The sequence below is a fragment of the Ictidomys tridecemlineatus genome, chromosome X (genome assembly GCF_052094955.1).
Source record: "Ictidomys tridecemlineatus isolate mIctTri1 chromosome X, mIctTri1.hap1, whole genome shotgun sequence".
NCBI lineage: Eukaryota > Metazoa > Chordata > Mammalia > Rodentia > Sciuridae > Ictidomys > Ictidomys tridecemlineatus.
In genome coordinates this window covers 13,440,347-13,462,776 of record NC_135493.1, presented here as the reverse complement: position 1 = coordinate 13,462,776, position 22,430 = coordinate 13,440,347, and the positions used below count along the sequence as shown (strand labels likewise).

At 37.4% G+C, this 22,430-nt stretch overlaps 1 long non-coding RNA gene across 1 annotated transcript in view; it reads right to left on the bottom strand.

Moving 5' to 3' along the window:
• Positions 1–22,430, bottom strand: part of LOC144371604 (uncharacterized) — a 138,997-nt gene that overhangs the window by 108,295 nt on the left and 8,272 nt on the right. Inside the window, exon 2 of the long non-coding RNA XR_013431572.1 lies at positions 2,974–3,050. This is a non-coding gene — a long non-coding RNA (uncharacterized LOC144371604). The remainder of the gene's footprint in view (positions 1–2,973; positions 3,051–22,430) is intronic.

Sequence of the window (22,430 nt, the reverse complement as noted above, 5' to 3'; positions counted from 1 at the left end):
CATGAGACTGAATTCACATTTTTTGTCCAGAGATCTGAAGTATTATTATCATGTCCATTGTTTGGAATGAAAGAATAAAAAGGCTAGGCAATACATGGAATCCTGGCCAAGGTCTAGCTTACAGTGATCCACTCTATCTGTGGACATACTTGATAATTATCCTCAACTTGTTCAAAGGTTTAATTAAGATAGATATATTTAACAGCTAAAGGAATAGCCACCCTGGGTCCTTAGACTATGGAGCAAGAGCTATCACATTAGAAAAGCAAATGGAGACATCTGAATCTGCTTCTTTATCAAAATAGCAAATAAAAAACAATAATGCATAATGGGAAGGAGAAACAGAGGACAGAAATTAGTTTTCCTTTAAAAATGTAACAAATGCAGTATGGTTGTCCCCATCATATCTCCATTGATTCTACCAGTCTGGCCTTGCAGAAACCTAATTGTTTCTTAAGAATGACTATAGACTACACCAAGTTTAATCAAGTAATAATTCCTAATCATAATCACTTCACCAGATGTGACTATTTATGAATCAGATTTATATGGCCTTGATACATGGTTTGTAGCCATTGATTAAAAAAACATCAGAATAAGTCTGAATTCACAAAGAAATGAAAACAATACATATTTACGGTACTCAGGCAGGGCTAGTTAACACTCCTGCCATTGGTCATGATATAGTACAAAGAAATCTGGACCATTTGAATATCATGCAAAACATCACAATGATCTATTATATCAATGACATTATGGTAATCTGGATGGGGAAGCAAGAGCTACCAAGTGTGTCAGAGGCTTGGTAAGACACATATTCTCCAGAGAATAGAAGATGACTTCTAGAAAGATTTAGGACTTGCACATCTGTAAAAACATTTAGGGTTCCAGTAGTCAAGAGTATGTTAGGATAGTCCCTCCAAAGTAAAATATAGATTATTATAAATTGTATCTCCAACCATAAATAAAAAACAAAAACACTGATGGGCTACTTCAGTTTCTAGGGAACCATATTCCACATCTAAGAATAGATCTCCAGCTTATATACTAGGTGATATGGAAAATTACCAGCTTTGAGGGGAACTCACAATAGGAAAGGATTTTGTATCAAGTTCTCATTATTAGTACAAGCAATCTTACCTCTTAAGTCATATAGTAGTAGACCCTATGGTGTTTGTTAAAGGCATCAATGGTAAGAAACAATACCATGTACAGGCTTTGGCAAACTCCAGTGGAAAAGTCACAAAACAAGTCACTTGAATTCTGGAACTAGGCAATGAGACCAGCAGTAAAGAAATATAAAAAAAAAAAAAACTCATGGTATATGCTACTGGGTTCTGGTAGAAAAAGAATGTTAGAACATTATCCATCAAGAGGCCAAGAGGCAAAAGTTTCCCCTATGGGCTGGGTTCTGTAAGATGCATCAAGTCACTAGATTAAATGGGTTTACCAACAACTTTTCATAAGATGTTTGAGATTAAGTATGAGTAGGATTGGTAGCCCAGATCCCCATGACCATCACTATTGACCCAGGACCCTCTATTAGGTGACATTTATGACCATACCACCCTCTGATACAGAAGAAAACTGAACTTGGTTTATGAATATAGAGACATCCATATGTGGGTACGTGTGGGTGGTAGCAATATAGCCTCACACAATGATGGCCTTGAAAAATCTTCTCAATGAACAGAGTTTTGGACAGTAACCTGGTCACCTACTTTACATAGAAAAAGTAATAGATAGGTCACCTGAGTTGGGGTCCTAGAAAGAGAAGACCAGATTATAGGAGATGAGGAATTCAGGAGAGAGAAGCCTGTGTATGGGTATGAGAACAAGTAAAAAATATGAAAATGTTTGTATCGCCTACTGACACCCACTATAAAGCTTTATCATGGAAGAGGCACTTAAAAATCAGGTTGGCAAAATGACTCAGTCAGTTGACTTTAGTTAGCCTTCAGATGACATCAGGCATCTCCAAACTGGCATAATGAGCACATGAATAGAGTGGTCATGATGGCAGAAATGAAGGTTAACTGGAGGTCCAATAGCAAAGACTCCCACTTAAAAAGGCTAGTTAAAACTTAATTATTGTTGCCTCTGAACATCCAACTTGTTAGCAACACAAAATAACAGAGTGCCCACTATGGCACCATTCCTTAGAGTCCTAATGAGTACTTGGCAGTCCCACTGAGCCATCCTTATCTGGAAAGGTCAGTGGTTTATTCTCACAGGAATAACATTAATTCACCTTTCTTTGACTACAGGGCTTAGCACTGTTATCTGAGGGCTTTTGGAGTATTTGATACATCACAAAGTGATCCTGCATAATATCACATCAGACCAATGGACCCTTTTTACAGCCATTATATGTGAGAATGGAACCATCCATACCATGGGCCCCACTGTTTGTAAAACACCCAGAACCTGCTGACCTGAGAGAACACTGGAATGGCCTCCTGAAGGCACAGCTAAAACATTAACTCAGAAGCAACATTTATTAAGGATGAGTAAACATCCTTCAGGATGCCATACACTGAATTAAATCTGAGGCTTCCATTGGTGTTATGACCCCAATAGAAATAATAGAGAGTTCTGGAAAACAAAGAGTAGAAAAACTCATGACCCAGTTGTTAGGAGCTGAGCTGTCTGTTTTCCACAATTTATACCCTGAAATGTTAATCTCCACTACTTCAAAATGTGCAATATTTGGATACAAGATCTTTATAAAATTAAGTTAAAATTAGTTCTTTAGGTGACCGCCTAATCCAATATGCCTGGTATCCTATAAAAAGAGGAAATGTATACACAGACATGTACAGAAGGAAGATGATATAGAGACACATGTAAAAGACACCTATCTATAAGCCAAGGACAGAGGCCTGGGATAAATATATCTTAGTCAGCTTTTCATTGTTGTGACAAAATACCTGAGAAAAATCAACTTAAAGGAAGAAACATTTATTTTCTCACAGTTTCAGAAGTTTCAATCCATTGTCACTTGGCTCCATTGCTTCTGGGCTTGTAGTGAGGTGGAACATCAATGGTGGCTAGGAAACAAAGAAAAAACTCACTTTTAAAATAAAGCCCCTTCTCTCAAACCTGATGAATCCATAAATGGACTAATCCATTTATGAGGGCAAAACCCTCATGATCAATCACCTAATTAGGAAAACCTAATCCATGAAACAGAGTAATAGTCTCAATGAATTATATACAGCTGTCACTTGGGCAGTCTGAACTCCTTACTTCCAGTAAAAAGCAGGAAAAATCATTGTCTTGACAAAAGCAATTGTTTCTAGTCATCAGAAATAGGGTTGCTCTCAAACAAAGGTATGGAAACAGGTGATCTACTGGGATAGTTCTTGGTACTCCCTTGCCCATTTGTGACTATAAATGAAAGGGCAAGATGTCAAATCCCTCAAGGATAAGGGTCACCGAGGTAGTAGTTGAGGGTGGGGAGACTCTGGATAGAGGAAAGAGGGAGATTGATATCAATTATAATCCTGAAATCAACTGAAGAAACAGGGCTATGATCTGTCCAATTAACCTCTCTCATCTGCTTTTTCTAAACTTCCTCTCAGAAAGACAGATCTACTGGCTCCATTGATTCCTGGAAGACCTGGGCTTTGAAATTGTGTGAAGTGAGTCCACATGGCACAATGGATAGTCAGATAAACATGGAAATGCACTAACAGGGATCCCTCTCCAAGAAAGTCCTTGTTGCCAGTTGCAGGCAGTCAGCAGACAGGCTCAGCTGAAGACAACTCTCTCAAACAAAATGGCACCCTTCCCACCTCTTGGAACTGAGGGATGTTGGGCTGGCCATTTCAGCCTGCCAATGGCCAACTTTCACAGGCAATAATCCTTCCAGAGCTCCCTGACTCAATGAGATGAGATTTTTTTTGTTGAGCCAGAATTATACTTCAACTTCTTCCTTTCCCTAATATTGCTTTTTTCCCCATTCCTTTTACAAGCACTGATTCATAATAAACATCTTGCACCTTGTAGTCCATTTCAATATCTACTTCTACAGCCTCTGAGGAACAGTTGACACATTTGGGAAATCTTGGAAAAGAGCTAATTTCAAAATGACAGGAGAGCTCTTTCTAACTATATCAAGGCTTGTCATAAGGTATCAGATATAGTAGAATTTATTAAGCTTGTTCTGGGCTCCATGAGGCAAAACTAGGTAGGTCCAATGGGAGGGCATCACAAGCAGACAGATTTGGGTTCGACATAGAAAGTGAACTTCCTAGTATTTTGAATTAAATGAAAAATGAAATGGTCCAGACATGAAATCCTGCCCTGGAGAACGTGAAGTGGAAACTGAATAAGCTTTCATAGCACAAAGGTAGCAGAGTTTCTTGCATTTGTTGGAGGCACCACCTGAATGATCTCAGAGCTTGTTCCCCACTCTCTGGAGCCATGGCATGACAATTGGCTTCTTTTGCCCCCACCCCCACACGTTGGCACTTAAAAAATGCAAAGGTAACTATGCCATCTACAAATTTAAAATAATACATAAGAGTATAAAGTAAAACACCATCCTAATTCCACTGCCCAGAGACAGTGAAGATATTTGACAAGCAACCTCCAGATACTCATCCATCACCTATTATGTTTCAAGAATCATAGTATACTTTATTTAATGAATTAACTCCAACCTTAGGAATCCTGTAAGTAGGTACTAACATCACTGTTTCATAGATGTGAAAGTGAGGCTTACAGAATGTCACACAGCTAGGATATATGATGGTGATAAAGCCAGGAATTGAAACCAACTCTGTTTTACTCTAACTCAGGGCTCTTAACCATGACACTAAATTTTGGAGATGAAATGGAGAAAGGAACAGAGATAAACAAATACAACCATGGCAGTTATTTCATAATGATGGAGCAATGTTTCTGAAACTTTTCAAAATTATTAATACCCATACAAAACTGATAGTGAATCAAAAGACATGACATTCCAGTGACTTACTGAGTTCCAGAAGCCACCTGTAATTTCTGCCATCCTACCCTTTGGGATCCATTTTGAACAATAATAGCCTCTGAGAATCTCTGTTCATCACAAGTGCTTAAGCTCAGCTTTTGGGGATTAGATTATTCTGTACAGGAGAATTCTGTAGGATTCTGGTTAGAATCACCTAGGGAACATTTATAAAATACCTAGGATAGGCCCTATACTAGAAATTCTGAATTAATTTGTCTAATAAAGAGCTTGAACACTAGGATCTTATAAAAAGGCTCCTCAATTAGTCTAATGTACAGTCAGAATGAGATTTGCTTTAAAGCAATACCACAGCTCTCATACATGGAAGCCACCCCAAGGATAAATCAATACCAATTGCAACTGGACAAACTTGGGACAGCAGAATTCATGTAAAAAGTAATGCTTCCTCTACTATGGAGCCAGAATAGTTTTGGTACTTCCTTCCTAAGAGTGTAGAAGAACTCCTTGTCATTTGTCCCAATAGCTAAATGCCTTGTGATCCCAAAGAGTAGCCTCAGAATCTGGAAATAAGCCTGAGCTAAAGGAGATGGCATTTTAGAAAACCAAAGTCTGCCCCTTTGGTGACTTAGACATACGTCAAATTTACATCTGAACTCACCATGAACACTCTCTTTCAATTCATTGATTACTTTAGTGTCTCCAGCACCAACATAATGTCAAGTACATAGTCGGTGCTTATTAAATGCTTATTGAGTGAACTAATAAATGAAAGAAAAGATTTCTATGTCAGGATCCCACTTTAGACCACATTTTTTTCAAGTCTGAGCTACCCTTGATTCATTTCTTTATACCCTGAAGCCCATGTTTTAGAGTAGCAGTTCTCAAATGGTAATCCCATGCCAGCAGATCAGTATCACCTTGGAATTTATAACCTGTTAGACATGCAAAATTGAAGAACAACCCCAGAAAAATAATTTCATGAATGTGGCTCAGTAACCTGTGTGTGTGTGGGGGGGTGGTGGTGGTGGTGGTGGTGGTGGTACTAGGGATCAAACTCAGGGCCTCACATATGCTAGGCAAATATTCTACCCCTGGGCTACATCCTCAGACCCCTAATCTGTGCTTCATCAAGCCCTCCAGGCAATTCGTAAACACTCTAAAGTTTGAGAATCAGCAAATTAGAGAAGAAGTTTCAACTCCTCAGGAGGTGACACAAAGCCCTTCACCCTCTGATCCCAACTTCCTTTCTCCACCTTTCAACCTCTTTCAACTTCCCTCCAGGCAACTACAGAACCAGACACAGCATGTTCTTGCTATCAAAGACTTACTGGTCCTTTATCAGCCTACACAAACATCTCTAGCATTTTCCTCCTTGTTTCTCCATTCTTCCATTCACTAAATCATTAATTCATTTAGCCAACAGACATGAATGAAGCCCATGATTGCTAGGTGCCAGAGATATAAAACTAAAGAAGCTTGCAGTTATACTGGAAGAATTCAAAACACAAGTAAAAGATAAAAACACAATGTGGTGATTGATAATATAGAGGCAATAATAAGATCCTATGGAGGTCAAACTGAAGCATTCCAAACTCTGCCTGGATATGAGGAGAGTAGTTTTCTGGAATCTCATAAAGAAGATGACACCAATAGAGTCTTAAACCATGTTAAGAAATGTTCAAAGGCATTTAACGGGTATTTAGGCTGCCTTTGCTAGGACCGAGATGCCCAATGAGTAACTAAAAGCAGGATAAAGCTTGATACCTCTGCTTTCATTTTTTTAATCTGTCTTCTTTGTAAAGCAGTAAAGGTGCATGAGATCAGGAACCATGGAACAAGAATAAGGCACCAAAAGAAGACTTATTGGGGGACGCTCCTGGGCGAGGTTCACCAGTCCGCAAAAGGGTGAGGGCCAGAGAAGTCTGTGGCGGGAAAGGTAAGAACAATGTTTATAAGGGAAGTTGGAGGTAGGAAGGCCTAGGCCATCTAAATTGTTGTTGCCAACAGCAGGTTGGCTGAGTTTAGGGGCATCTGTCACTAGTTGACAGGGTCATTGCTTCAGCCTGCGGGAACCCATGGTCATTGCCCCCCACTCCTTGCCATGTGAGCTTCTGATTGTCTATTTCAGGTCTCCTCGGCCAGGTGGAAAGTCCCCAGTCACAGCCACCATGGAAGAGGGAGGGGGAAGGAAGGCTGCATACCTAACTTCCTTTATTGCCTTAAATGTTGGAACAGATCCCTGCTCAGCTCTACATGTGGACATGTTAATTATTTAAGGAGTGGTCATCTAAAAACTAGTTAATACAAGGTTTATTAATCCTAAATTTACCTAACCATTCTTGACCCCTTTAGGCCTAAGGCAAGATATGCAACACCCTTTTCTGATAAAGAAATATCCTGAGCAGCAAGTGGAAAGTGTCCCCTCAAGTAATAAGGACTTCTGTGTAGCCACCTCATAGAGCCAGAACTGAGGAATGATCAACTAGACACAGTATGACTAAGACTGCTTCAGTATGCATACCTCTTGCCCCAGCCCCAATTCTTTCTCTATTTATCTATCTTTAGGTTATAGATGGACACAATATCTTTATATTATTTATTTATTTTCATGTGGTGCTGAGAATCAAACCCAGTTCCTCACACATGCTAGACAAGCCCTCTACCACTGAGCCACAACCCCAGCCCCCTCTTTCTCTATTTAAACCTACTACTCCTGTCAGCACACTGAAGACAGGTCTGAGATGCTAGCTCTCACTTTGCCTTCCCAATATGACCATACTGATTAAAGTTCCTTTCTTGCCTTTCATCATTACCCTTTTGGTTTGGTTTTGGGGGCAAGGCTGGACCTGCTTTGTTGGGAGCCCTAGAGTCAGGGCACTGGCCCAGGACTCTGGTAACAGGTTCAATAAGTTTTCCTAGACCTTCCTTACACAGTGTTGGTTCCCTCATCTAAGATCTTCATTCCTACAATTCCCTAACCTACTGCTTGCTGCATATCATACTCAATCTGCCTGGTTGAGCTGTCTCCTACTTGCGGCCCTGGGTCTGCCCCTCCAAACACCCATACTGCTCTGTGGCTCCCTTCTGGAACCCAGCTCTACCATTTTCCTATTCTTTCTCTTCTGCTATGGCCTAGAATTCTGAATAATCATGCTCCTATTTTCCTGCTGGAAAAAATATTTATAGTCTCTCAAACAGGCTGAACACCAAGATACAGTCCACTTTATGAGAACAATGCATTTTACAACATAGCAAGAAGTGTGGGAGCTACAATCTGGAGGTGTGGAAAAACAGAGCTTCCATCTTCTGTTTAAAGCTAAACAGTTCATTCGGGATTGAGTCTATGACCCTGGCCTCATTGGTGCTGGGCCCAATGAGTAGCCCAAGTTAGGTCTACTATAAATAATGTCCTTAAAACACTTATACATTAGAGGTAAGACAGTATTTTTGAAAATGGATGATGTCAAGAACTTATTGATAGTCATGTTGTATGTAATAAACAAGGAGAATTCACCTCTTTAGAGTCGCTGGAAATCTACAAGAAGGAAAGTTTTAGAAAATACTTCAAGGGCAGTGTAATACTGTGAATCTTAAATGTCCCCCAAAGGCCCATGTGTTTGAGGCTTGGTCCCCATGGAGGAATTATGGGTAATGGTGAAACTCTAAGAGGTGGAGCCTACTGGGGTTTTATAGGTTACTGATGGCATGCACCAAAAAGAATTATGTCTCTTACTAATTTTGCTTCCTGACCATAAGGCAAACAATTTTGGTCCATCATGTGTTCCTCCTCTTTGCCATCCAGCACTCCCACCCGAAGAATAAAAGCAATGGATCCACCTGATCATGGACTGGAACCTCTAAAATTTAACCAAAATAACACTTTTCTCTTTTCAAGTTATCTCAGATATATGCTATAGTAACAGAAAATTGACTAACATAGAAAATTGGCACTAAAAAGTAGAGTCTTTGCCATTCTTATATATCTGACAATGTGGAAGAGCCTTTGGAGTCAGTTTATGAGAGGAGTGAGGAAAAGTTTGGAGAATCAAGACAGGACTGAGATGCTGGATCTCACTTTGACTTCCCAATATGACCATACTGATTATGAATACTATACTTAGAGGTTAATGGGTGATTCTGAGAAGATTTCAGTAAACCAGAATGTTGACAAATATATGGACAATAAAGGCTAAGCCAATGAAATTTTAGATGGATATGAGGATTCTACTGGTAATTAGTCTAGAAACCAGCCTTGTTACATCATAGCAAAGAATTTGCCCAAATTTTGTCCATGCCCTGAGACTTTGTGGGAGGCTATGCTTAAAGAGGATGGACTAGTATTGCTTAGCAGAGAAAGTTTCAAGGCAGCAAAGCATTAAGGGAGTGGCATGGGCATTGGCTACTTTTAGCCAAATTTTCTATGAGAAACAAGAACAAAAGAGGAGCAGAATATAAAAACTTGCAGTTTGGCCAGAAAAGGAACATGTATAAAAATAACAAAATAAGGTATAGTTGTTAGCCTCAATAAAAAGAAGGCCAAGTCATTTTGTACCAGGACAATAGGAAGGGTGCCTTGAGGATATCTTGGGAATATAAAGCCCACCCCATCCATCACAAGCTCAGATATGGAGAAATTCAAATTTGATTCAAAGGCTTTTCAGGGCGGGAATGTTTCAGAAAAAAACCCCAGGATGTCCTGAGCACTCAAAACTGCCTAGGTATTCATGTTCCCTGTTGAGCTGATAAGATATTCAAAGGTCACCAAAGCCATGGTTTAAGTAAGCCCATTTACAGCTCAAGATGGCAGCATACTTTAGCATCATCCATGTGATGCTGGCTTTGAAGACATGCAGAATCCAAGAGGTATGGCATCTTGGAGGATTCCAACCAGATTTCAAAGGAAAATCTGGAGGTTTGAGTAGCATGTTGTATGATCACTGTCCCTTCAAGCATCCTTCAAACAGGACAATGCATGGGAGTGAAGCTAAAGTTTCAATAGAGATACCAAGGAGACACAAGTGCCTAAAATTAGCAATTCCTCCTGAGGGAAGCTATAGGTGATGAACAGTAGCAGCCCAAGGGAGTGAGTGACCAAGTAGATTATAAATAGCAAGGCTACAAGGATAGGGCTGTTGAGGATCTTGTGAGTCCACATCCCACCACAGTATGCCCCAAATTCCAGACATGGATATTTAAGATTTAATGTTTGCTCTGCTGGGTTTCAGTCTTGCTTTGGATAAATTCATTATTACTTCCCTATTTCTTCTTTTTTGGAATAAGAATATTTACCCTGTGCCTGTCCAATCATTGTATCTTGAAAGTATATAACTTTTATATTTATTTTTATAGACACTCACAACTGAGTTTTACCTTGAATCTCAAAAGAGATATTGGAGTTTTGAGCAATGCTGGAACAGTTCACTTTGGATACTCTCAGGGATGGACTGACAGCACTTTGCATTGTGAGATGGACATGAATATTTGGGGACCAGAGGCAGAATGCTATAGTTTGGATTTTGAATGCACCCCATGGCCCATGTATTAGAGTCTTGGTCCCCAGGGAGGTAGTGAAATCTTAAAGAAATGGGGCCTTGATGGGCACAGTTGTGCATATCTGTAATCCCAGCAACTTGGGAGACTGAGGCAGGAAGATCACAAGTTCAAGGCCAGCATTGAACCAGGACAAAAGGAAGTATGCTTGAAGTTGCTAAGCCTCAGCAACTTAGTGAAGATGTAAGAAGCTTAGCAAGACCCTGTCTCAAAATTATAAAAATAAAAATGGCTTGGGGATGTAGCTCAGTGCTAAAGTGCCACTGAACCCAGTTTTCAGTATGAAAACAAATGTAGGGCTTAGTGGGAGGTTTTTAAGTCATTGAGGGTGTGCCATAATGAAGACTGTGGGACCCTGGCTTCTTCTGCATTCTCTTCATATCCCCCCAACCCCACTACCCCATCTTTCCTGTCTCTTCCTCTCTTCCTCCCTCTCTCTCTCTCTCTCTCTCTCTCTCTCCCTCCCTCCCTCCCTACCTCCCTCCCTTTTTCCTCCTTGGTCATGAGATAAACAGCTTTGCTCTGCCACATACTCCTACCATGATGTGCTGCCTCTCCATAAGCTAAAAGAGATGGGGCCAATCAGTCATGGACTAGAACTTCCAAAACTGTGAGCCAAAATAACACTTATCTCTTTGTACATTTGTCATCTCAGGTATTTGCTATAATAATGTCAAGCTGACTAACAAAGGCAGTGTTCAAGACCAACATGATCAACTTGAGTAGAAGCATATCTCAGGACTCCAGAAGATCTATTTCTGCTCACTTGATCTCTGGTTGTTTAATAAAAAGGATGTCTTATAAGCATTAATGTAATGATTTGCAACTCAAAAGAATTTTAGTTTTAGTTTTCCAATTTGGGGGAACAAAAGCTATTTAGGGAAGGATGGTTTTTAAATATTCTAGACTTGAACTAACTAAAAATAACTAATGAAAATAAATACAATTTGAAAGTCAAAACATGGTCTACCTTCTGTTGCTACACAACTAGGCTCAGAATACAGCAGCTTACCTTCCTTCTGTCTTGCTGAAATAGGCATTAGTCTCTGGAGACGCACTCAGAAAGCAAGAACAATGGGAAATTTCTGCTTATTTGATGGCAAGAAGGCCTTGGAATGATTCCACTTGCCATCTGCTCCTAAGTAACCCCTCATTTACCATACCTGAAGACTTTCTATTCTAGCTTCATTTTTAGGAGTCCCATAAAGCATTTTGGCTATGTAGGGCCCTTTATGAAATAAACATGAGAAATCATTGAAGGCATTAAAGCATGAATCCTTATAGTTATGATCAGGAAGATGGCAAATGAGTGACAAAACAAAAATCTTCTGGCATAGTATTATGGTGGGGTGTACTGAGAGGGGACATGACCATTGTGTTCATCTGCTTATAGCTAAGCCATAAATAAAAATGCATAAAATAATTTATTGTTCCTACTGTTGTTTATCAGTAGGAACAATAAATTATTTACAACTTTTCCCTAAGTTGATTTGCAGTTCAAATTTGAAATATGAGAAATGACAAAATGTAGTAAAGTTTTAGCCCCATTCTTACCCTGTAGATCCCCAGATCAGTGGATACTTTTCATATCCACTATATGGTTCCTCTCTGCCTATTTCAAATAGCCCCTCTTTTCTGGGTTGAAGGATACAACTTGGAGTCTATATGAATTGTGCCAGATTCTGTCTTGACTCCAAGAAAATGCAATCCAGAAAGGGCTAAAAAAGAGCAGCAAGATTTTGCTCACAATATCAGGATCTATTTCCTCATGCTTCAAATCTTAAGCTTTTCTCTCCTTATTTGGCAAAAATAGTAACTGGGTCAAATATAGAAAACTCACCACCTCTCCCTTTTATTTACTTCTCCATCTGTGTACGCTCTTCATCAATGATGACAGCGGGAATTAGCTTGGCTTTGGAGCTTGGTTTGTTAGCTATTTGATGTGAGGAAGCAGCTGGGAGAACATATACACATGCCATTCCTGGGCCATGCTGGGGGGTGGGGGGGCGTCATTGGGCTTTTCCCCATTTGCCAAGTGAGAGACTGTTCTGGAAGTTGCTTACAGAACCCTTAAAAGAAATGCTTTCCTTGTTTTACTTTTTTAAAAAATCCTACATGAAAGGCATTTTAATCATGTGTGTTATGAATTTTTTTCTAAGTATGAGAGTAATAAATATCCACTCTGGACCACTTGGAAAACAGAAAAATTAAATAGAAAGAAATAATCCATAATCGTACTACCATAAATTAACCATATTGAATATTTTTGTCTATGTCTTTTTTTCTGCATATACCTATGAGAATAAATGAAATTATTAGTTATATACAATCCTATCATAATTTTCAGTGTTTTCTAAGCAAGGTAGATCCTGAGGAAAAATCAGCATGTCATGTTCCACATCTTCTGTACTCAACAAGGCAAAGTTGAAGATCCAAAGGACACCTAGCTTATTCCACCTAAGGATGGTCTACTAGCCACATGTTGATAATTTAAATTAGATTCCCTACAATTAAATAGAAAATTTTAAAATATGTTTCCTCAGTTGTACTAGCCATAGTTCAAGTATTTAATAGCCAAAATTAATAATTAATAATTAATAGCCAAAATTAATAAAGTCAAAAATATTTTTTCTCAGTTACAACAGTTACACTTAAAGTGATCGATAGCCACATGTGACTGGTGGCTGCCATATTGAATAGAGCAGTTTATAGAACATTTCAATCATGAAGGAAAATTTCTCTGGATATGCTAGACTAAAGAAACACAGAAGGCTGCATGGTGGTGGTGGTAAAGGTAAAGAAGAAAGAAGGGGAGAAAAAGATATTAACCACAGAAAGGGGGTGAAACACTGAATGGGTTTGAGATAAAGGGAGGTGATAAGAACAGCTGCAGAAGGCCATCAAACTGATAAAAAAAGGAGAGAAATATGTTTGAAGGGTGAGTGATTTAAAAGATTTTGCAGTTTAGTATATGAAATAACTCCACCCTACTCTATTCTCTAAGGAAGTTTTCAATGAAACTTGTATCATTTCTCTGGTTTTAGTCTTGAATTTATGGGCATGTATGTTAATATGATAAATGTTACTAACTTCAAAGTGGACATTTAGAAAGTCAGGGCTACATTTGGTTTATGTATGGCATGAAATAAATGAGATATTAACATATTATCTTATTCTTTGCTTTTGCTCACTTATCAATATAAAAATCTTCTCAGGTTTACCATTTATATACTCTCTTTATATGCAAACATGTCATAAACACACATGCACACACATTCCTTTAGGAAATATTTCTAGATGTCAAATATCTGGGGTTAGAAGATATATACATTTTCAAGCTATCAATTCATATTATTACATTTTCTCCCAGGAGAGATATACCAACATAATTGCCAGCCATAATGTATTCGCATTCTCATTTCCTCATGCCCTCACCCAAACTACATATTTTAATACCTTTATTTTATGTATTTATTTTTATGTGATGCTGAGAACCAAACTCTGTTCCTCATATGTGCAAGACAAGCACTCTACCACTGAGCTACAACCCCAGACCTCCAAACTCCATATTTTTAATTCTTTTATATTTGCTCATTTTTTCAGAGGTAAAAATATAGTATTTGTTTAAGTCAGAAATATTTCTGAGGTTTCTCTAGAGAAATGCAGAAAAAAACCATGACAATGCCAATACTTCAATATAATGTTTGGATTTTCAAAACATCATAGAGAAACCTGTCCATGAAACCCAAATAGGCAACCAAACCAATAATTTAATCCCAACAAATCTATTTAGTCTTTAATCTCCAAATAATATGGTGCCTCTATAAAGCACTTGGAAATGTGACTATACTAAATATATTCATATATATTTCCATTTACCCCCCACTGGGTCACAATTGCATTTCATTCCCCTGTGAAAAAAACTATGGGGCTTAGCATAATGTTTCATATACAAAGAGGGTGAAAGATGTATATACTCCCATGAATTGAGGAGCTCTTGCACAGCTTTGAAATCTTGAGCTCCCAGTGGGGAAATAGTCATAGTGCCAACAATACCAGAACTTGGTTTTAGCCCTGATTCTGCTTTATACAATCTCTCTTTGAGCCTTAGCATATCCATTTATGAAATGAGAGAGTTGGTTCAGATAATATTTCTAATCTATTCCTATTTTTAAACAATTCTATTTCAAGGCCTTGAGCATGTGTAGAAATTGGGTGGGATGGGATGAGAGAGGTGAGTAGGTGAATACAAGTGTGTGGGGGGAGGCACCAAGAGTGATTAATGGATACTCTCTGCTCTCTTTCTGAGAATCCTTAGAGATAAGGAAAAAGAAGCAGCAACAACAGGTTAGAACACCAATTAGATAAGACTTCAAGATACACAAGCCCATCATAATAAATTGTTTTGGGGATAAGTGCTCTGGGCCTTTAGGGCAAAACTCCCATGATGCTTTTTGAAGCCGAAGGTCATTTTAAAATGCCAATGTTGGCATTGTTCTTTCAATACTGAATATAGTAACTTAAAAAAAAATCTGTGTAGCCTGGTTCTTGATTAAAAGCAGCAAGAGCACTCTCAAAATGAGTTAGTAGTCTCCTGAGGCTAACATTGAATAGTTGCAAAATTTAGGAGCCATTTTTCTAATTGCCACTTCAAACAAACTTTATGCCAATGACAAAACATTTCATCGCTGGAATGTCTTGATGGCATGGCCTCGTGAATAAATAACTGCCTGGCTAGTGGTTGGGCTTTGTGTCATAAAAAGGATTGTTAGCATGGCATGTCTTTATTCTAATAAGGAGATAGCCATTGTTCAAATAAGGGAACACAAGATTCTACAACCTGGTCACAGATAAGGATTTTTTGAGGCATAAACATGATGCCACATTTATGTACTATCAGTCTAAAGAAGTATGTTTCTCTACACTCTTTTTGTCAAATTTGAGTTCATTTGAATCAGAGAGACTTTCTGAAGATTCATTATGAAGAACCACACTATGGCTACAAGCTGTAGAACTTGAGAACACAAGAACAGTGAAAATAATTTTTCTGATGGGTTAACTTAATACCTGAAAGCAGAAAGGACTTTTGCAGATAAAGGGACAGATCAGAACCTGAAGCCAAGAACCCTACCCTCAGTTTAGTACTAAATGTGGAGGTGCACCCATGCCTCTGTTTCATTCAAACAATCAAAATTGATTGAGTACCTATAGAGTACCTGACATAATGCTAGGTGTGTGGGGAAACACATGTGAACAAGACACATCTATTTCTCTGGATACTTTGCAGAACGACTGCTTTCTGACTAAAAAAAAATACTTACTCAAGCTCCAAACCTACATTTGAGGCTCATTTGTACCAGGACCAAAAATATAAGCATTTTCTTACTACCAGAGTGCAAAAGTCCTTGTTTTAGTGACTGAGCAACTTCCAGCTTCCCTTTGTTTGCCACATCTTCTCAACAACATACTAAGGACTAGGAGGCATTTATATTCTTCTTTGCTGAGAATTTTCAAAACCTATTGTCTTTTCACTGTCAACTGCATTATGAGGACACTAAATAGAAATAACATTTCTGTCAGGGTATTGGTGCCAATTAAGAATTTTACCAAATTCACAGTGCCTTTGAGGCCACATTTACATAGTTGAAAAATGCTTAAATTTGTTTCAGGAGGAAAGAAACCAAAAACATGTTTTATCAAGTAAGGCAGCTGTTATAGTTTAGATAAGTGGTGTCCCTCCCAAAACTCCTATGTGAGACAATGCTAGAATTTTCAGAGGTGAAATGATTAGATTATGAGAGTTGTGATGTACTCCATAGATTAATCCACTGATATGGACTAACTGGATGGAAACTGTAGGCAGGTAGGATACAGCTGGAGAAATGCCTTTAGTGTTTATATTTTGTTCATGGTAAGCAGAGTGGTTTCTCTCTCTCTCTCTCTCTCTCTCTCTCTCTCTCTCTCTCTCTCTCTCTCTCTCTCTCTCTCTCTCTGTCTCTCTTCTCCCCCTTTGTGTTTGCTATATCTTGAGCTGATTTCCTCCACCATACCATTCAACTATGATATTCTGCTTCAGCTCAGGCCCTAAGTTATGGAGTTGGTCAACCATGGACTGAACCTCTAAAACCACGAGTCCAAATAAACTTTTCCTCCTCTAAATTGTTGTTGTTGGGTTTGATAGTCACAGAAATGAAAAAGCTGACTAAAACATCAGCTACAAGTGGCTGAGCCAGGACTAACACCTCAGGCCTATTTGACTCCAGAGTCCACATGAGAAATAATGTCATGTGGACTTTGGGCAATGGTTGTAGGAACAAGACAAACGGAAATTTATAAGATAGAATCATCATAACTAACAGATATATACTCACTCAGCAGTCATACATCCCACCAGTGTTTATTAAGCCATTGATACATATATGTGTGTGTGTGTGTGTGTGTGTGTGTGTGTGTGTGTGTAATATTTACTTCTGTAACATACCTTAATCTGTGATTCATCTCTAGTTCCATTGACATGCCTTATCTCCTGAATCAGAATGTAAGTTGTTTTGAAGTCATATGCCATGTTTTGTAAGTCTTTATATCTACCTTCCACAATGACTATAGAAAAAAAAGTAGTTTTAAAACACAAGAGGGGAAGGAATTAAGTGATACACAAAAGAGCTACCTTTCTCTGTGAGTAGGTGACACATCAGTGCTGCCTAGAACTTTCCAGTTGAAAACCTTGAAAATGCTTATTTCCATGTTTACTCCACATTCAGAATTATGATTGCTCCCACTCACCCAATACTCACCCTAACCTTATCTACCACCTTATAGAAGATTTATATTAAAATAAATATTCACTTGAAGGCAAGGATCATGTCTCACTAATTTCAGTATTCAGCCTCCTTCATAGCACCCAGTGTATTCTTTGCATATATGAGGTTAACAATAAATATTTAAAACATAAAACAGTGGTAGGTTAATAATATAGGCCATGGACCTCATTTTTCCTGGTTTGCCATTCATTTAAGCAGAGCATATCAAATGGAGTTCTTTATTTTCTAAAACCAACCTCAGTGCCATCTTCCTTATATCTGTCTTTGGCATTGATGTCCAAAAGAATTTTCCAGTCTCCCAGGCTGGATGCATTAAGAGTCTTTGATGAAAATAAATATCTCTGGTTATAAATCAAAATTGCACTATTATATAGGCACTTGGAAAGTAAGGCAGAGGTAGAATGGCTAAGTTAGTGAGGAGGAAGAGTCTTGTTCTTCCTCTGAATCTGGAGAGAAGAATGACATAATACATGCAGAAACAGAGATGATCTGAGGCAAGGAGAGGAGAATATAAAGGCAGTCAGTCTCAGCAAAGTAGGAGAGGTCATCTGCTAAGGCTGGAAGTAGATGGAAGAATTAGGGGGAATGTTTTAAATAACTGGTGTCAAGAACTCCCTTGAGTATTGACATAATTGAAATTCTGCATCAAGAATCCTAAATCAACATGCCATACTCAAATAATGGTCCCATTGTTTGAGGTTTTTGAAAAATGACTGTAGAGGTTGATTAAAATAAATATTCACCTTAGACAACACATGGGTTTAAGATAGATATTCTTTGTGTACAGTGACCCACTTAGGTCCCATTTAAAGTAGTTAGAATGTAGTCATTCTAGACATGGTATGAGACAATTTCTTTTGCTATTCTTCCATTAGAATATTAGGATAAGATGGAAGGTGAGTTGCTAATTATTCCCCTTCTTTACCATTATTACTAATTTTACTTAAAGTAATATGCTTACAATCTATATTTTTGTTCTGATCTCTTCCAACCATTAGCTTTATTTAGGGTAATTGATTATCTTATTTTGAAACAAAGCACAGCCACTTTGTAACCACTACCAGGTTAAAACAATCTTGCCAGTTACCCCAAAAACACTTCCAAATGCCAAATTGTAAATATGGGCTACTCTCTTCCTCCAATGTAATTGCATTCTGAATTTTATAGTTATTATTTCTTTGCATTCTATACAGTTTCATCACCCAAAATAGAATAGTTAGACACTGTAGCATAATCTTGTTCATTTTTAAAACACATATTAAGTCTTGTGAGCCTGTATTTATCTATACCCCACATTGTATTTGCTGAAGAACTCACTGGGCAAGGTGGCACATGCCTTAATTGCAGCTACTCAGAAGGCTGAGGTGGAAGGATGGCAAATTTGAGACCAGCCTAGACTGTGTCTCAAAAAAATTAAAAGGGCTGAAGATGTAGCTCATTGATAGAGCATCCATGGGTTTTATCCCTACTACCACAAACAAACAAACAAACTCATGCTGTTTCACCTGCCAAGTTTCCTATAGTCCTCATACTGCTGATTGCATACTAATGGTACAATTCAACATGTTCCTCTGTATTTCCTAGTGGATTCAGGTCTTGATCAGTCCCAGGTTTCCACTTTTTTGTTCCTATTCATTATTGTAAAATAACCATATTCTATAAACTTATTATCATTTACTGGTTGGAATTATATTTTTATTGAGATATAATTAGTACATTCACAAAATTCTGTAACCATCATGTCTGTTGTTGTTGTTGCTCTTTTTTTAGTGACTTTTCTGAATGAATTCCATCAAGGCTACATTCTTTGTTGTGTGGTCAAGTAGTCACTTAAGTTTCTTCTGGGTTAGCTTAGTAATCAGTTAGAAATTAGAGATTTCCTTAAATTCTTGGAATTAATGAGTCTTCAGTCTTTATATAGAGGCTGTGTGTGTGTTTTGGAGTATGCTTTCAACACTCAGCCAGTTAGTTTTCAGCTATGCCTTAGCCTTCACTCTCTTTGTGCCCAGAATAAATGCCAGCCAATGGTGAGAGTATAGGATTTGCTCATATCCTTTCTGAACATGTGCATAGCCCTACAAATATGTATTTTCTTCAGGATTATCATGAATATGTTTGGCCTTTTCAAAATCCTTGTAGTTACATCATTCCCTAAGTTTCTCCTACAATTTTTGGTTAGCCAGCTGTTTACCACAAAGTTCAACAATTGTGTCCAAATATTTTCAACAAATTTTCCCCAGGGAAAATTTTTTGGTACTATGTTATCTATGTGCTAGGTCTAATAAAGACAGCCTTGAAAGTGAGGTCTTCTAGGAAACCATCAAACATCTTAAATAACCACAATTACCTAGAAATGAGGCTAAGAAGGAGCTCCAATACTGGTCTACCTCATCTAGTGGCTGCCAAGATTCTGTATTTTACTGGGAGGAGCTATTTGTTTTCAAGACTGCTGTGGTGGTGTACATGGGGGATGGAAATAAGGATGAGAAAATGCCATAGAGTTCACTATTCTTACTGGGATTAAGTCATTTTCTTGAATAAAAGATTCCTAAAATTTTGCTAGTCTATTGTTAAGTTTCAGTCTTAAAATACTGATTTTGATCATTTTTTGACAGTTTTCATTATGTTTTTCAGAGTCCCTTACTCTACCATTCCCAATAATGCCTGACAATGGATGATCTTATTAAAAAATAATTTCTCTCATACCATACAGGAAAGATAAAGAAATACTGTAGTCTTTCCTTTTATTTGCCCATATCCTGTCACCCTTAGAAGGCCATCAATTATTATTTTTAAAAACCATTATGAAATAAATATAATACTATTATGAAGTCTTTAATCCTATTTAATGGGTTTCAATCCATTGAAATTTCTGTAATTATTACACTTCAAACTGTAACTCTGGCCAATAAGAATATCTTTAAATTGGCCCCTCAGTCATTTTGAGTTACTTAATAGTTTCCTATCAAGGATATTAAGGATGCCTTGGATTCGTCTTGTTTACTTTCTGCCTGAGACCTGAAATCTACAATTTTTCTAAAAACCCTGGTTTCTTTTTATATAAATGAGATTTTAAAAATCTGGCCAGTAGGGATGCTCACTACTAATAGGTTCATCATTTATTCTAGGTCTTTTCAGTGGACCAATAAAGGTAAAATGTATTTAAACCTAAAATACCTCATTTTCATACTGATATTTCTATTTTAAGTTCAGGACTATGGAATTTAATCTATTTTGTATTTCATTATTTGTATTTCCTTTCTATCACACTGAGAATCTTGGTCTTCTCAATGACACAGAGATGACAAACTTTGAACAGTGTTTCTGAACATTTCATTCATTATTCCCTGACTGAATTGCTTTTTTACAATCTGTAGCTGTAGATGGACATAATATCTTTATTTAATTTTATGTGGTGCTGAGATTCGAACCCAGTGCCTCACACATACTAGGCAAGCACTCTACCACTGAGCCACAACCCCAGATCCTAAGTTGCTTTTTTAGTACATTTCCCCTAATATCCCCCACCATGAAATTTTGACACCATACATACACTATATCTCATTTTCTGTATTGTACATGTATCTATGCTTTCAGCATAACAAGTTGAAAGGGATTTTTTGCTTATCAACAATTATTTTTTGCCTTCTTAGATGTGATAGCCCCATTTAGAATACACAACTTTGCGTATCCTAAAATTGCTCGTGTGTTTTTTCATATAAAATGCATAATATTTGCATAATGATACTATTACTGCCTCTATAAACATGATCATTGAAAATAGTTTTAAGAATTTGATGTGTGTGAGCCCCTTTCTTCTCCCATCTATTTTGATTATACTATTCCTAAAATGTCAAGTCATATAGCTATACCATATTTTCTCCCTTTTAACTCTCATTTTCAAATTAACTCTGGGGGTAACTACATATTTAATGCTTACCATCAGGTCTTATGTATATGTATGTGTGTGTGTGTGTGTGTGTGTGTGTGTGTGTATATATATATATATACACACACACACACAGAGAGAGAGAGAGAGAGAGAGAGAGAGAGAGACAGACAGACAGACAGACAGACAGACAGACAGACAGACAGAGACAGAGAGAGAGGAGAGAGAGACATCTAACAAATTTTTTGGTGGTCTATGGTTCATTTTCCATTGTTTTCCTCAGCAAGGGTTATGGAAATAATAGTCTATTAGTTCCTACCTACTATCAGCAATTTGTTCCTTTTATATATGAAGATATTTCGCTGGATATAAAATTCGTGGCTCACATTTTCTTTCCTTGACTACTACTCAATGATTTTGTTACATAAAACATTGCTTTTAAAAATTCTGATGATACTGACTTTATTTTTGCTTATTAGTCTTGTTTTCTTTATCCAAGATTCCTAAGGTTTTTATTTTTCTTTAAATTCCAATAATTTTATTAGAATAGTTTCCTGAAATTTTTCATTCTGTGGACAGCATTCTCAGAGACACTGTGAGTGTGCTTTTCCAATATGTAGTTTAATTATATATATTTACATGTATGTATCTGCGTGTGCATGCACATATGTATCTTATGTGTGAATTTGTTCTGTTCCCTTGTTTTGCTTTTCCTTCTTCAGAGATTACTATTTTCTGTATGTTGGATGTTCTTTGCATACTTTCCATATTGGTCATTTACTCTCAAGTTACTTCTCTTTTTCATTTTATTTAATTTTTAGAAATTTCTCCTTGTAATCTTCTGTTTCTCTTAAACATTATTTGTTTTCCCTATTCACTCTTGTATTTCATCTATTTTACTCATTTCTAAAATGAATTTTCCTGTTATTTACAATTATTGACTCTGATCACTGTATTTCTGAGTTTTACTAATTATTTTTTTCTTCTTTTTAAAAATGATTATAATATTTTATTAGTACATTATAGTTATTTATAATTGTGGCATTTATTTTGACATATTCATTATCTAATTCTTATTTATTCTTTCAAATCTTGTATTATTTCCTTAATATAATGTAATTTGTTATGAAATAATGTAAATTGTATCAGTTTTTTGAGCATGTCTTTCTTGTATGCCTTCATAGTTTGTAGGGATATTATTTACTCTTTAATC